Genomic DNA, 17,029 nt, shown 5'->3' with positions numbered 1-17,029 from the left:
AGGCTGGGGACAGGGCTTGAGGAAGGTTGGTAGCCACCCAAAGGAACCGTTTGTTCTGGAACCCTGTGCTTTGGAATGTGAAGAATTTGGGTCTAATCTTCTGTGGCCCATACAGCATCTGACCTGGTGGTCAGGCCATCATCTCAAACTCATTGTCCAAAACTCAACCTTTGCTTTCTTTCTCCCATTCCACGATCATGAATATCTATTTTCAATATATTTTATGGTTGGTCTTTTACTGTTCATATTGTTAATATCTCCACCAGTATACTAGCCCTCTTCTTAGTCTCTAGGCCTTGAAATCGCTGGTTGACAGGATACAAAATAAATGTCTTTGTAAACTGAAACTTACATTAGAAATAATAGCATATGGGGTCATTGTAAATACATTTAGATACAAATACATAAATACATAAATCAAATACATTTGAGTCTTCTGCTTTGCTTTGCCATCAGGTTTAACGTGATATGATATTTCGATGCCTCCCAGCTAAAGACCAGCAGGAACACATTTGTAGTTGAACAATCTGAGTTTATTATTCTTTGCAGTGAAGGAGAACATACACAGTGAAGGAACTGTGGGCCACACATGTACGTGGGTGATAGAAAAGGGATGTTAAAAGATTTGGGCTTGGGACTTCCCTGCTGGTCTGGTGGATGAGCCTTTGCCTTCCAAAGTAGGTGGTGTGGGTTCGCTCCCTGGTTGGGGAAACTAAGGTCCCACATGTCTTGTGGCCAAAAACCAAAACATCAAAGAAAAAAAAAAAAAAAACAGAAGCAATATGGTAACAAATTCAATAAAGACTAAATAAAGGGACCACCTCAAAAAAACCTTAAAGAAAAAAAGAGGTGGGCTTGTTTTAGGTGATTTGGGTGAGGTTTTAAAGAAGCAGAGCTTTGATCTGGATTGGATACTGTCAGGAAGACAGGGTATTCCTATGACAGTATCTTAATAAACCTTTTGTATAGAGAGAATAGATTAGAGTGAGGTTAAAGCTACAATTGCTGAAAACAAACAAAGAAACAAAGCAAAGGGGGAAACAAAACCGCCAGACTAGCAGTCACTCATACTAGCTAGGAGAGGGATATACGGTGATTTGTACAGTGATTTTGCTTTTGTCTGTGCTAAGGAACAAAAAAATCATGAAGTGGCCTTTGTTTTGTCTCACTTTATCATGATCTCAGAGTGACAAGATCTCATGATCTCACCTGAAGTTGGCATTCCCTGCGATTTTTTTCAATGTCTAATGGGAGAATAACATGTCCAAGCTTGGATGTCAAGAGATATTTTTTAGTACCCCCTTCTGGCCACAAGCCATTAATCCATGTTATCTAGATTATCAACATGGCTCTGATTTTGATGATCAGGAATTTGTTTAGAGAATGTAGTCTGTAGTAGGACATGGATTGGTCTCTCCTGCTCCTTTTGCAGTAGAATGCATCATTGAATACTCTGGTGTGACACGGGCTGTGCAATAGCATTTAAGACTCCAGACAGGATGCATTGGCCAACTGCAAAACAAGTAATCAAACGAAACACAATGATTATTAGTCCTTGAAACAGGACTTGAAGTCAAGGGCTTGGATTATAAAAACCAGGCAATGAATCCAGCTGGGTTCACCTTTGAGCACCACATGACTTTTGTTAGAATCAAAGACAAGTTTTGGACCACCCTTGCTAGTTATGATTTTCCCTAATGTGAGAATAGCAAGTCACAAAGCCTATAAGAATAGGGAGTCAGTTATTCTTCGTGTGTGTGTGTGTGTGTGTGTGTGTGTGAGAGAGAGAGAGAGAGAAAGAGAGAGTCGGTCAGTCATGTCTGACTCTTTGCAGCCCCATGGAATATAGCCCACGAGGCTCCTCTGTCCATGGTATTCTTCAGGCAAAAATACTGAAGTGGGTTGCCATTCCCTTCTCCAGGGGATCTTCCCGACCCAGGGACTGAACCCGGGTCTCCTGCATTGCAGGCAGATTCTTTACCCTCTGGGCCACCAGAGAAGCCCTTCTTGGTGAGTTTTTAAAAGAAATTGGTTTGACTGTTACTGGATAATCCCCTCTCTCTAACCCCTCCCCCCTCCCCCACCCGTTTCTGGGAAACAAGATCTGCTGGAATGTTTAGTTTAACATATCACAGAGTCTCAACAATTATCCTGAACACACAAGATAAGTTAGCATATGCCATATGGGTGTTATATGAGATGTTACATAACAAATAGTACCTCATTGTGGCACGGCCTCTATCAGGAGAATAAGCATCATTTATTACAACTAGAGAAAGCCGATTTTGTGTTCCTCAAGGTAAGTGATGTATTTAGCAGAACTTCCCTTGTGTGGCTCAGCTGGTAAAGAATCCACGTGCGGTGGAGGAGACCTGGGTTCGATCCCTGGGTTGGGAAGATCCCTGGAGAAGGGAAAGGCTACCCAGTCCAGTATTCTGGCCTGGAGAATTCCATGGACTGTATAGTCCATGGGGTCGCAAACAGTCGAACACGACTGAGTGACTTTCACTTTCAACCAGTTTCACAAAGCAGGCTGATTATCATGAACAAATGGAATACCATGAGCAAATTTGACTCTCAGGGTCAGGGTGGCTCCAATAATGGAGCCTACTCTTGATTGAGTGGGACTCGCCGATAGGGTGCAGGAACGGCCAAGAGGAGCTACCCTGCGTCTGAAGTCAGGGGGGTGGCCGGGAGAAGCTACCCCACGCCCCCACGCCTGAGGCCAGGGGCGGCGGCCGGGAGGAGCAATCCCAAGCCCGAGGCCAGGGGCGGCGGCCGGGAGGACCAATCCCACAACCAAGGAGCCGTGGCTGCCCGGGTGCAGGAGGGCCTAGAGGAGCTATCCCACGTTGAAGGTCAGGAAGGGCGGCGGTGAGGAGATACCCCTCGTCCAAGGTAAGGAAAGGCGGCTGCGCTTTGCTGGAGCAGCCATGAAGAGATAACCCACGCCCAAGGTAAGAGAAGCCAAAGTAAGACAGTAGGTGTTGCAAGAGGGCATCAGAGGGCAGACACAATGAAACTGTACTCACAGAAAACTAGTCAATCTAATCACACTAGGACAACAGCCTTGTCTAACTCAAGGAAACTAAGCCATGCCCATGGGACAACCCAAGATGGGTGGGTCACGGTGGAGAGATCTGACAGAATGTGGTCCACTGGAGAAGGGAATGGCAAACCACTTCAATATTCTTGCCTTGACAACCCCATGAGCAGTATGAAAAGGCAAAATGAGAGCATACTGAAAGAGGAACTCCCCAGGTCAGTAGGTGCCCGATATGCTACTGGAGATCAGTGGAGAAATAACTCCAGAAAGAATGAAGGAATGGAGCCAAAGCAAAAACAATACCCAGCTGTGGATGTGACTGGTGATAGAAGCAAGGCCTGACGCTGTCAAGAGCAATATTGCATAGGAAGCTGGAATGTCAGGTCCATGAATCAAGGCAAATTGGACGTGGTCAAACAAGAGATGGCAAGAGTGAATGTCGACATTCTAGGAATCAGCCCACTCAAATGGACTGGAATGGGTGAATTTAACTCAGGCGACCATTATATCTACTACTGTGGGCAGGAATCCCTCAGAAGAAATGGAGTAGCCATCATGGTCAACAAAAGAGTCCGAAATGCAGTACTTGGATGCAATCTCAAAAACGACAGAATGATCTCTGTTCGTTTCCAAGGCAAACCCTTCAATATCACAGTAATCCAAGTCTATGGCCCAACCAGTAAGGCTGAAGAAGCTGAAGTTGAACGGTTCTATGAAGACCTACAAGACCTTTTAGAACTAACACCCAAAAAAGATGTCCTTTTCATTATAGGGGACTGGAATGCAAAAGTAGGAAGTCAAGAAACACCTGGAGTAACAGGCAAATTTGGCCTTGGAATACGGAATGAAGCAGGGCAAAGACTCATAGAGTTTTGCCAAGAAAATGCACTGGTCATAACAAACACCCTCTTCCAACAACACAAGAGAAGACTCTACACATGGACATCACCAGATGGTCCACACCGAAATCAGATTGATTATATTCTTCGCAGCCAAAGATGGAGAAGCTCTACACAGTCAGCTAAAACAAGACCAGGAGCTGACTGTGGCTCAGATCATGAACTCCTTATTGCAAAATTCAGACTTAAATTGAAGAAAGTAGGGAAAACCACTAGACTATTCAGTATGACCTAAATCAAATCCCTTATGATTATACAGTGGAAGTGAGAAACAGATTTAAGGGCCTAGATCTGATAGATAGAGTGCCTGATGAAGTATGGAATGAGGTTCGTGACATTGTACAGGAGACAGGGATCAAGATCATCCCCATGGAAATGAAATGTAAAAAAGCAAAATGGCTGTCTGGGGAGGCCTTACAAATAGCTGTGAAAAGAAGAGAAGTGAAAAGCAAAGGAGAAAAGCAAAGATATAAGCATCTGAATGCAGAGTTCCAAAGAATAGCAAGAAGAGATAAGAAAGCCTTCCTCAGCGATCAGTGCAAAGAAATAGAGGAAAACAACAGAATGGGAAAGACTAGAGATCTCTTCAAGAAAATTAGAGATACCAAGCGAACATTTCATGCAAAGATGGGCTCGATAAAGGACAGAAATGGTATGGGCCTAACAGAAGCAGAAGATATTCAGGAGAGGTGGCAAGTATACACAGAAGAACTGTACAAAAAAGATCTTCACGAGCCAGATAATCACGATGGTGTGATCACTGACCTAGAGCCAGACACCCGGGAATCTGAAGTCAAGTTGGCCTTAGAAAGCATCACTACAAACAAAGCTAGTGGAGGTGATGGAATTCCAGTGGAGCTATTTCAAATTGGAGCTATTTCAAATCCTGAAAGATGATGCTGTGAAAGTGCTGCATTCAATATGCCAGCAGATTTGGAAAACTCAACAGTGGCCACAGGACTGGAAAAGGTCAGTTTTCATTCCAATCCCAAAGAAAGGCAATGCCAAAGAATGCTCAAACTACCGCACAATTGCACTCGTCTCACATGCTAGTAAAGTAGTGCTCAACATTCTCCATCCAGGCTTCAGCAATACGTAAACCGTGAACTTCCAGATGTTCAAGCCGGTTTTAGAAAAGGCAGCGGAACCAGAGATCAAGTTGCCAACATCCTCTGGATCATGGAAAAAGCAAGAGACTTCCAGAAAAACATCTATTTCTGCTTTATTGACTATGCCAAAACCTTTGGCTGTGTGGATCACAATAAACTGTGGAAAATTCTGAAAGAGATGGGAATACCAGACCACCTGACCTGCCTCTTGAGAAATCTGTATGCAGGTCAGGAAGCAACAGTTCGAACTGGACATGGAACAACAGACTGGTTCCAAAGAGGAAAAGGAGTATGTCAAGGCTGCATATTGCCACCCTGCTTATTTAACTTCTATGCAGAGTACATCATGAGAAACGCTGGACTGGAAGAACACAAGCTGGAATCAAGATTGCCGGGAGAAATATCAATAACCTCAGATATGTAGATGACACCACCCTTATGGCAGACAGTGAAGAGGAACTAAAAAGCCTCTTGATGAAAGTGAAAGTGGAGAGTGAAAAAGTTGGCTTAAAGCTCAACATTCTGAAAACGAAGATCATGGCATCCGGTCCCATCACTTCATGGGAAATAGATGGGTAAACAGTGGAACAGTGTCAGACTTTATCTTTTGGGGCTCCAAAATCACTGCAGATGGTGACTGAAGCCATGAAACTAAAAGACACTCGCTCCTTGGAAGGAAAGTTATGACCAACCTAGATAGCATATTCAAAAGCAGAGACATTACTTTGCCAACAGAGGTCTGTCTAGTCAAGGCTATAGTTTTTCCTGTGGTCATGTATGGATGTCAGAGTTGGACTGTGAAGAAGGCTGAGTGCCGAAGAATTGATGCTTTTGAACTGTGGTGTTGGAGAAGACTCTTGAGAGTCCCTTGGACTGCAAGGAGATCCAACCAGTCCATTCTGAAGGAGATCAGCCCTGGGATTTCTTTGGAAGGAATGATGCTAGAGCTGAAACTCCAGTACTTTGGCCACCTGATGCGAAGAGTTGACTCATTGGAAAAGACTCTGAGGCTGGGAGGGACTGGGGGCAGGAGGAGAAGGGGACGACAGAGGATGAGATGGCTGGATGGCATCACTGACTCGATGGACGTGAGTCTGTGTGAACTCCTGGAGTTGGTGATGGACAGGGAGGCCTGGCGTGCTGGGATTCTTGGGGTCGCAAAGAGTCGGACACGACTGAGTGACTGAACTGAACTGCAGAGTATTTTGCTGAGATGAGGTCAGTGTCCAGTTTTTAACGTCTGGAGGTTGTGATTAATGCTCTAAGCGAAACTGAAAAATAGCATTTGTTTCTTTTGTCTGCAGGGTGTAATGGGGAATGTCAGATGTTTTTCCTTAAGTGGCAGAAGGAGACCACAGGAGTTTAAAAAATAATACAATAAAAATAAGGGGAGCTCACAGTGATGTGCTGGAAGAAATCAGAATATAATGGTAGGCAATATTATTAGTAAAAGGGGAGGGAAAATTCCTAGAGAAACAAAAAATTAATGTTATTCTGTCGTCTTGGGGAGGAATCTGTCCACTTTCTGAAGTCAGTGACACCTGGAAGGCTCCTAAGAATCCTCAATTTAAGGTCTTCAGATGGAGTGGATACCCAGTACACAGGGGGTTGTGATGAGGAACAATCAAGGATCAACACTCTGGAGTTGTACTGATGTTAGTTGTTAATAGTACCTGGTAAACTTTTTTCTTTCTTTCTTTCTTTTTTTAACCTAGGCTCAAGGGCAGATTTTTCTTATGCTTATTTCAGAAGACTGAGGAGTCTCCAGGTTGCAGATCACAGAAAGGCTGTTTAGGTGAGTGTTTGGGAGATTTGCTCATATCTGTGTGATAAAGCTGGAAGTGTTGTATGAGTGCTTTCAAATAATTAATCTTATCAGCTTGTAAAAATGGTAGAATCCAAAATTGCGGGTGAGATTCTCAAGTATATGGGCTGGCCTCATGTGAATTAATAAGTAGATAAACTGTGAGTCCAAGCTGGGGTTGATCTTCCATATATTAAAGTGAATGGTCGTATTTGTGGCCATGGAAAACTGTCCAAGGGCTTTACCAGCTTTAGTTTTAGCATTCCATATTTATGATGGGTTTCTCTTACCTTGGGCGTGCGGTATCTCTGCACGGCTGCTCCACCAAAGCGCAGCCGCTGCTCCTTACCTTGGACGAGGGGTATCTCCTCACCACTGCCCTTCCTGACCTTCAACATGGGATAGCTCCTCTAGGCCCTCCTGCGCCCGAGCAGCCATGGCTCCTAGGACGTGTGGTTGGTCCTCCCAGCCGCCGCCCCTGGCCTCAGGCGTGGGGGCATGGGGTAGCTCCTTCCAGCCGCCGCCGCTGACCTTGGACGCGGGGTAACTCCTCTTGTTGCCGCCCCTTACCTCAGATGTGGGGTAGCTCCTCTCGGCCGCCCCCACTGACCTCGGATGCGGGGTAGCTCCTCTCAGCCTTTCCTGCACCGTCACAGTCTGGCACTCTCGGCCGCTGCCCCTGACCTCGGACGTGGGGTAACTCCTCTTGGCCGCCGCCCTTCAGCCATGGGATCCTCCTGGCTTCTGCCCCTGACCTCGGACGTGGGGTAGCTCCTCTTGGCCATGTTTAAAGCACCAGTCGCAGCCGCCTGCGCTTAGTGCGCCGCTCACAGCCACCTGTGCCCAAGGTAAGAGAAACCCAAGTAAGACGGTAGGTGTTGCAAGAGGGCATCAGAGGACAGGACACACTGAAACCATACTCACAGAAAACTAGCCAATCTAATTACACTAGGACCACAGCCTCGTCTAACTCAATGAAACTAAGTCATACCCTTGGGCAACCCAAGATGGGCAGGTCATGGTGGAGAGATCTGACAGAATATGGTCCACTGGAGAAGGGAATGGCAAACCACTTCAGTATTCTTGCCTTGACAACCCCATGAGCAGTATGAAAAGGCAAAAGGAGAGGATACTGAAGGAGGAACTCCCCAGGTCAGTAGGTGCCCAACATGCTACTGGAGATCAGTGGAGAAATAACTCCAGAAAGAATGAAGGAATGGAGCCAAAGCAAAAACAATACCCAGCTGTGGATGTGACTGGTGATAGAAGCAAGGTCCGACACTGTAAAGAGCAATATTGCATAGGAACCTGGAATGTCAGGTCCATGAATCAAGGCAAATTGGACGTGGTCAAACAAGAGATGGCAAGAGTGAATGTCGACATTCTAGGAATTAGCGAACTCAAATGGACTAGAATGGGTGAATTTAACTCAGATGACCATTATATCTACTACTCGGGCAGGAATCCCTCAGAAGAAATGGAGTAGCCATCATGGTCAACAAAAGAGTCCGAAATGCAGTACTTGGATGCAATCTCAAAAACGACAGAATGATCTCTGTTCGTTTCCAAGGCAAACCCTTCAATATCACAGTAATCCAAGTCTATGGCCCAACCAGTAAGGCTGAAGAAGCTGAAGTTGAACGGTTCTATGAAGACCTACAAGACCTTTTAGAACTAACACCCAAAAAAGATGTCCTTTTCATTATAGGGGACTGGAATGCAAAAGTAGGAAGTCAAGAAACACCTGGAGTAACAGGCAAATTTGGCCTTGGAATACGGAATGAAGCAGGGCAAAGACTCATAGAGTTTTGCCAAGAAAATGCACTGGTCATAACAAACACCCTCTTCCAACAACACAAGAGACGGCTCTACACATGGACATCACCAGATGGTCCACACCGAAATCAGATTGATTATATTCTTCGCAGCCAAAGATGGAGAAGCTCTACACAGTCAGCTAAAACAAGACCAGGAGCTGACTGTGGCTCAGATCATGGACTCCTTGTTGCAAAATTCAGACTTAAATTGAAGAAAGTAGGGAAAACCACTAGACCATTCAGGCATGACCTAAATCAAATCCCTTATGATTATACAGTGGAAGTGAGAAACAGATTTAAGGGTCTAGATCTGATAGATAGAGTGCCTGATGAAGTATGGAATGAGGTTCGTGACATTGTACAGGAGACAGGGATCAAACCATCCCCATGGAAAAGAAATGCAAAAAAGCAAAATGGCTGTCTGGGGAGGCCTTACAAATAGCTGTGAAAAGAAGAGAAGCGAAAAGCAAAGGAGAAAAGGAAGGATATAAGCATCTGAATGCAGAGTTCCAAAGAATAGCAAGAAGAGATAAGAAAGCCTTCCTCAGCGATCAATGCAAAGAAATAGAGGAAAACAACAGAATGGGAAAGACTAGAGTTCTCTTCACGAAAATTAGAGATACCAAGGGAACATTTCATGCAAAGATGGGCTCGATAAAGGACAGAAATGGTATGGGCCTAACAGAAGCAGAAGATATTCAGGAGAGGTGGCAAGTATACACAGAAGGACTGTACAAAAAAGATCTTCACGAGCCAGATAATCACGATGGTGTGATCACTGACCTAGAGCCAGACATCCTGGAATGTGAAGTCAAGTGGGCCTTAGAAAGCATCACTACGAACAAAGCTAGTGGAGATGATGGAATTCCAGTGGAGCTATTTCAAATCCTGAAAGATGATGCTGTGAAAGTGCTGCATTCAATGTGCCAGCAAATTTGGAAAACGCAGCAGTGGCCACAGGACTGGAAAAGGTCCGTTTTCATTCCAATCCCAAAGAATGACAATGCCAAAGAATGCTCAAACTACTGCACAATTGCACTCATCTCACACGCTAGTAACGTAATGCTCAAAATTCTCCAAGCCAGGCTTCAGCAATATGTGAATCGTGAACTTCCTGATGTTCAAGCTGATTTTAGAAAAGGAAGAGGAACCAGAGATCAAATTGCCAACATCGGTTGGATCATGGAAAAAGCAAGAGACTTCCAGAAAACCATCTATTTCTGCTTTATTGACTATGCCAAAGCCTTTGGCTGTGTGGATCACAATAAACTGTGGAAAATTCTGAAAGAGATGGGAATACCAGACCACCTGACTTGCCTCTTGAGAAATCTGTATGCACGTCAGGAAGCAACAGTTCGAATTGGACATGGGACAACAGACTGGTTCCAAAGAGGAAAACGAGTACATCAATTCTGTATATTGCCACCCTGCTTATTTAACTTCTATGCAGAGTACATAATGAGAAACGCTGGACTGGAAGAACACAAGCTGGAATCAAGATTGCCGGGAGAAATATCAATAACCTCAGATATGCAGATGACACCACCCTTATTGCAGAAAGGGAAGAGGAACTAAAAAGCCTCTTGATGAAAGTGAAAGTGGAGAGTGAAAAAGTTGGCCTAAAGCTCAACATTCAGAACGAAGATCATGGCATCCGGTCCCATCACTTCATGGGAAATAGATGGGTAAACAGTGGAACAGTGTCAGACTTTATCTTTTGGGGCTCCAAAATCACTGCAGATGGTGACTGCAGCCATGAAACTAAAAGACGCTTGCTCCTTGGAAGGAAAGTTATGACCAACCTAGATAGCATATTCAAAAGCAGAGACATTACTTTGCCAACAGAGGTCTGTCTAGTCAAGGCTATTGTTTTCCTATGGTCATGTGTAGATGTGAGATTTGGACTGTGAAGAAGGCTGAGTGCCGAAGAATTGATGCTTTTGAACTGTGGTGTTGGAGAAGCCTCTTGAGAGTCCCTTGGACTGCAAGGAGATCCAACCAGTCCATTCTGAAGGAGATCAGCCCTGGGATTTCTTTGGAAGGAATGATGCTAAAGCTGAAACTCCAGTACTTTGGCCACCTGATGCGAAGAGTTGACTCATTGGAAAAGACTCTGATGCTGGGAGGGATTGGGGGCAGGTGGAGAAGGGGACGACAGAGGATGAGATGGCTGGATGGCATCACTGACTCGATGGACGTGAGTCTGAGTGAACTCCTGGAGTTGGTGATGGACAGGGAGGCCTGGTGTGCTGGGATTCATGGGGTTGCAAAGAATTGGACACGACTGAGCGATTGATCTGATCTGATCTGATCTGATAGTCATTTAGGAAACTAAATCAGATGATATGGATATGTCACTGGGCTATACTTAATAGAACTTCTTGATTGAAGTTCTTACTGATGATTCTACTATTACTTCTAACGATATTGTTTTCTATACTGCCTGCTTCAAGAAGTGTTGTTCCTTACATTATCAAGTGTGTGACTGAGCCACTGATATAATGATGGTGTGCAGCTCCATATGAAATCCATAAGTATAATGGTGTGACTCTGTATATAAGAAGCAACAAGACAGAATATTTTCCTGGACCAAGAAACTAGTGAGACAGGTGTGGTCCAGAGACTTTTGTCACTCACAGGGCCTAGTCTAGTAATAACACACTGAGTGGTGTATCAGTGAAATCTTTGACAGACCTGTGAATGAACCCTCCCAGCACGATGGAACAAGATGGTAATGAAATGCTCTGCAAACCATGGTCAAACTCATGGCCATAAAAGGGCCCTGCTCTGGTAACTGGCACTTGCTATCTGCCTCTACAAAGATTAACTCATGGACACTACAGCTGCTGACCTTCAACATCCCCTGAAAGGAGTTCAGGGTGAAAATCAGAAATTAGGCACTCGCTCTGTGTTCTGGAAAAATGGACAAAACAGGCCTTTGGATAGTTAGAGATTTTCAGGTAAAGATTTTCTTGAGCCCAAATTCTTGCATCTTCTCATACCTAGAAAAACACTAACATTGTTAATGGGGACAACTATTTTGGCTTTTACAGTAATACCACAGTAAGAAGCCAAGGCCTACCTGGACAAACTTTGACAACTGGCTACCTCAAGCACCTGTCTACGCTGGGTTATAGACTCATTCACCTGAAAAGAAATTATAAGATTTATTTTGTCTGTTAAATTTCAGGTTTTCATTCTTTCAACTACTTCTAACTGGGTTTTTTATACCTACATTCAAAATGTATATGAACATGCCAGATGGCTCTATTCTTATAAATAGGGCAGCCCAAGTGTTGACTCTACCCAGACCAGGATCAAAGTTACTATCAAATGTAACCTGATTCTTGCAGGTTATTCTTGGACTGCTGATTACAGTAATTCATCTACTGATATTTGGTCTCTGCCTTTTAATCTACTTATCTAGTTTGTTCTTTCTAAAGGATACAATGGCTTCCCAGACAAAGTAACAGTGATGCAGAGATTCTGGCCACTCTTCAAAATGGACTCCCCTGATGTTCCACCATGGTTACAGATACAATCTTGGTTTACAAGCTCTCCTTTGTGAAAAACTATCTTGACTACAATCATTGTAATCATTCTGTTTTTTGCTGTTTGCTCCTTACATATATAACTGTGTATTTACTACTTGGGGCCCTTGGATCAGAAACCCTAAGTAAAAAGGTAAGGAGAATATGTTGCTTCAACCACTTAGGGTCAGTGCCCCTCACCTGCAGGAAGCAGTTACTGACAGATTTCTCTGCCCCTTTCCCCTCAGCAACAATATTCTCCTAAAATAAAAAGGGGGAAATGAGAGAGTTAACTTAGGCAGGTTGATAAGGAGTCAAAGCCTAAGGCCCCTTTAAGGAGGAGATAAACATTCTTTCCTTTTCACATTCTTAGCTATAGATATGTAGGCCTCGTAGGCAGCAGTATCTCTTATTCAAGGACATGTCTTTTTTTTTTTTTTTTTTTAAGCTTTGGATATATGTTATGGGAGAAGGTCTGGGTAAAAACTTCCACAGCTGTAGCTCTGGGTTAAGCTGTTCCTTCTGGCTAATCTCGTGCTGATGTCATCCCAGGAGGTATGTTACAGGAAAGGGTCTGGAAAAATTCTCACAGTCTTGAGGTATCTTTTATCTATTCTCAGCAGCTAGTTGAGAAGTGTATAAAGCCTTGCTTAAACTGGTGAGGTGGGTTCTCTCCTGCTCCCTTCTGACATCTATGTCTGAAGCTTTTTCTGTCACTTTCACTTTAGATAAAATCTACACAATGCTCCAAGTGACTGAGACTGTCTTTGGTCCCGAGTTAAATCTTCTCCTTCGGAGACCATGAATCTGGAGGCACTGTTCACCATTCACCATTAGCTGTCACAACTCTAGAGTCAGTATTCATGTTTGTCTCATGCCAAGCACCACTCAACCTGAAGCATTATATAGACCTTCTTATCAACTTTCTATAGCCATCTAACAGAGAATATTTAAAATGTGATTTAAGGTTATCCTGTCCTATTCAAAGTGTGTAAACATTCTACTCACATGATTTGAATAGGGCAGAATCTTTGCGACCCCATGGACACTAGTTTGCAAGTCTCTGCTATTCATGGAATTTTTCAGGCATGAATACTGGAGTGGGTTGTCGTTTCCTCCTCGAGGAAGTCTTCCCAACCCATGCCTCATGCATCTCCTGCATTGGCAGGTGGATTGTTTACCACTGGGAATGTTTGGGAAGCCCCAAACATTCTACTCAGGCAAGGTCAAATGACCTGAGAGACTTACCGTTTTCAAAGTTTTTTCCCTTGCATTGTACTTTCCTTGTCATTGAAAGGTCCACACTCTCTCTACACCATATACTTTGTTTAGCATATAACACTTGTCAGTATTTAATATTATTAATTTCCTCAAAAATCAAAATCCATCTCATTCATTCCTCATTTCTTTCAGTGTTTAAGTTTGTTACATGCTTAGATGGTGTCTAAAATAGAGACAAAAGCAAAGACTGGGCAAACATTGCCACTTTTATCACAGAAAATGTTTTCACAGCCACAAATGATGGGATAACCTAAGAAAATAATTACAGAAATTAAGGTGCATAGAGCACAGAGCTGGAACCAAGACGTAATTATCCAAAAAAAGGAGTGATCAGTAATTATTTCAAATGGGGAAGAGGAAATGATGTTCTTAAGATTCATGGGGAAAATTCATACACAAAGTCCTCTGTTCCACCATTATCCTACGAAGGGAGCCGCAGAGAAATCATCCCTGGAGGGAAAGATACACAGAGTGGAATTCCTGGTACAGAGTGCACTTATCCTGTGATGGGGAGTGGGAGGGGTAGGGGAAAGCCTCGTGGGTGTGGCTTTGCGTGGCGTCCAAGATGACGTCACAAACATCAGCCGTATCCAACGACACCGTGGGCTGAGCTAGTGCCAGTGGCGGCTGCGTCTGGTGAGGAAGCTTGCCCTCTGTACCCCTGAGGTAAAAGCCATGGGAGCAGTAAACAGTCAGGTGCCCTCGAACAGAGTGGGGCATGCCCCAGAGGAGCCAGGTGCCCCTGAGGGGGAGGAGGAGGCCGAGGAAGTAGCAGTGGCAGTGATAGAGGAAGGGGAGGAGAGCAAAGAGGCCAGACCCACCACTAGCCAAGGGCGCCACAAGCGGAAGACAGGCCCAGAAGGGCAGCTCACAAAAGCGCCCCACAGGAAGCGAGCAAAAGACAGTTTAGAGTCCGTTTATAAGACACTTTTTCTGAGAGGAGAAGGGAGTGACGTGCAGATCCGTGCCCTGGGGAAGGAGTGGAACTTGCACAAGGTCTACTTGTGCCGGTCAGGATACTTTGCTAGCATGTTCAGTGGTGCGTGGCGTGAGACAACCATGGATACTGTAGAGTTGCAGATGCCTGACGAGAACATTGATTGTGAGGCACTGCACGAGGCTTTAGGTTCCCTGTACCGAAACTCTGTGCTCATCCCACCCGGTCGAGTGGTCCCCATGCTGGCCACAGCCAGCATGCTGCAGCTGGACAAGCTGATTCAGCAGTGCGGAGAGATAATGAAGGAGACGGTCAGTGATCAGACCGTGTGCAGCTACTACTGCTCTGCTGAGAGCTACGGACTCCAGAACATCAGGGCCATGTGTCTTCAGTGGCTGCTGGACAACCTGATGACCCAGAATAGTGAGGAGTTATTGAGAGAAGTTAGCCTGGATCTCATGAAAGAGGTCATTGCCTCTTCAGAGCTCTTCGTGATGGAAGTAGAGATGGATGTGTACACGACGCTGAAAAAGTGGGTGTTCCTGCAGCTGCAGCCGACATGGAGAGGCCCCCGCAGAGACCTACTGCCTGACGCCGACTCGTGGTTTGCCAGGTCCAGGCAGGAGTCAGAGGGCACCCCTTTCCTGGAGACCGAGCAGGGCAGAGCCTTCGTGCCAGCGTTCCAGCAGCTGCGGCTTGCCTACATGATCTGCGACCTGCCGTCAGCACGCATCATCGACCAGGATGCACTGATCCCCGCCACGTGGCTGACCCCAGTGTACAAAGAGCAGTGGCTTGCCCTCCTCCGGGCTGAGCAGACCAGAGACCTCGGGCCCGTGGATGTCTTCGTGTCCGACCTCCAGAGGACCAGCATGCGGTGCGGGGGCCAGCTCCTCAGGTATAAGCAGTGCAGCTGGCGGTGGGCAGGCTTCAACGTCGGCTGGGACTTGGTGGTGTGCTATGCCAACCGGCGCATCATTTTCAAGCGCAGCGCGCTGAACAAGTCTTGCGGTCTCGGGGTCAGCTTACTCTGGCAGAGAAAGGTCGCGTTCCGCTTGCGCCTGGCCTCCTTGGACAGGGCTGGAAGAGCCATTTTCCGGAAGGAGACAGAACTCCAGGTGCTTTCCCTGGGAAAGGATGAAGAGCTAGAGGTGGTGAATCTGGAGAACGAAGATGTGGTTTTCCCCATATACGTGACCTGTAATTTCCTGTACCTCCCCAGAGAGGGGCGTTTTCCTGAGTGAGGACTCCTGAAAACAAAATCTCAGAGAGGTGAGCAGCTCTTTTCCTGGGGTCAGGGACGACCAGCTTTCTCCAGATGCCAGCTCCTTCTGCGGGACCAACCGGACTTGCCCACCTCTGGTGGCCCACCTCTGTCAGAGTCTTTGTTGAACTGTAGCTCATAATACTTGAGATCGTTTACCTGAGCCTATGAAGAGGAGAAATTTTAAAGCCCTGCTCCCCCAACACCTTTAGAACTTATTTGTGCTGTTAAAGTGGCAACCTGTCCTCCTGGTTTACCATCCATCAATGCCCCCTCCCATCATTTCTGCAAAGTCAAAGACCAGTTGACTTTAGAGAGAACCTGTGAACCTACCTACTCTACTACTGTTAGTGAAACTCTTTTAAAATATGTATTTCCTTTAGCTTGATTAAAGGAATGTTAAAGAAACCGTTTGGTTTCTCTTTCAGTTCTCGTGTTTAGAGCCACTCTGCCCCACTCATTACCACCACTACAGCTAGCTTCCTTTGGATTGCTTCCCTTTCCCCATTCCCTGCCACTGAGCGTGTAGTACTTGGTTCCCATGATCTCTCACTCTGTGAACGCACCCAGGCTACACTGATGATCTTCTCTTTATTGGTTGTTCCTCAATATTCTTAGGTTAGTTGACTTCATATCGTATCTTGATGTTACTTTGGCTTTATTTTGACTTTCCTAGCATTTTAACCCTAGAAAGATGCCTCAAATCTTATACAACCCTATATTGGGGGTGGAGTGGAAGGCAGCAGATTGATGCTATGAGGACATCTCGGTACTAGACAGACTTTTTCTGTGCCATACAGCCACGAATTATTTATGCACCAGAATGCACTCTCTAAGCACGCTGATGGCCTTTGCTCTTCAGAAACATTTGACTTTGGAATTGTACTTGGAAAGACTCTTTCCTGCTTAAAAACAGGTCTGGTAACCTCTGGAAAGGAACAGTTTTGAATTATAATGGGAATTGTTTGGCATCTGGAAGTGGGATCACGAGAAGTCCACACTAGTAATCAAAAGGGTAAGATAAACAGTGTTTTTGTCACAAAAGGAGAAGCACGCTAGTCACGATTTGAATTTGTTAGTTTCTGATTACTGTTAACTTACAAATTGTCACCATCCCATTCCCTCCATTGAGTCATTTTGAGGTCAAAGAATGGAAAACTCTATTTAAGAATCCATATAAATAATAAATACATGCTTGGAAAGAGTGTGATAAATTAATACAAGATGAACAAATAAAAAAAATAGTATACTCTATTGGTGTTTGGCAGATTCAAGTTGATGTATGGCAAAACCAATACAATATTGTAAAGTAATTAGCCTCCAATTAAAATAAATAAATTTA

General features: G+C 44.9%; 1 long non-coding RNA gene across 1 annotated transcript in view; it reads right to left on the bottom strand.

The window, feature by feature from the left end:
* Positions 1-511: 511 nt before the first annotated feature.
* LOC147340483 (uncharacterized) overlaps positions 512-17,029 on the bottom strand; it is a 58,053-nt gene continuing 41,535 nt past the window's right edge. Inside the window, exons 2-3 of the long non-coding RNA XR_015158896.1 lie at positions 7,469-7,695; positions 512-1,512 (exon numbers count right to left, since the gene is read on the bottom strand). This is a non-coding gene — a long non-coding RNA (uncharacterized LOC147340483). The remainder of the gene's footprint in view (positions 1,513-7,468; positions 7,696-17,029) is intronic.

The sequence above is a fragment of the Bos grunniens genome, chromosome X (assembly GCF_055505025.1).
Source record: "Bos grunniens cultivar Pamir isolate PY7600 chromosome X, Bosgru_T2T1.0, whole genome shotgun sequence".
Classification (NCBI taxonomy): domain Eukaryota; kingdom Metazoa; phylum Chordata; class Mammalia; order Artiodactyla; family Bovidae; genus Bos; species Bos grunniens.
Note: the sequence above shows the minus strand (reverse complement) of the source record. Positions and strands in the feature narration are given on the sequence as shown.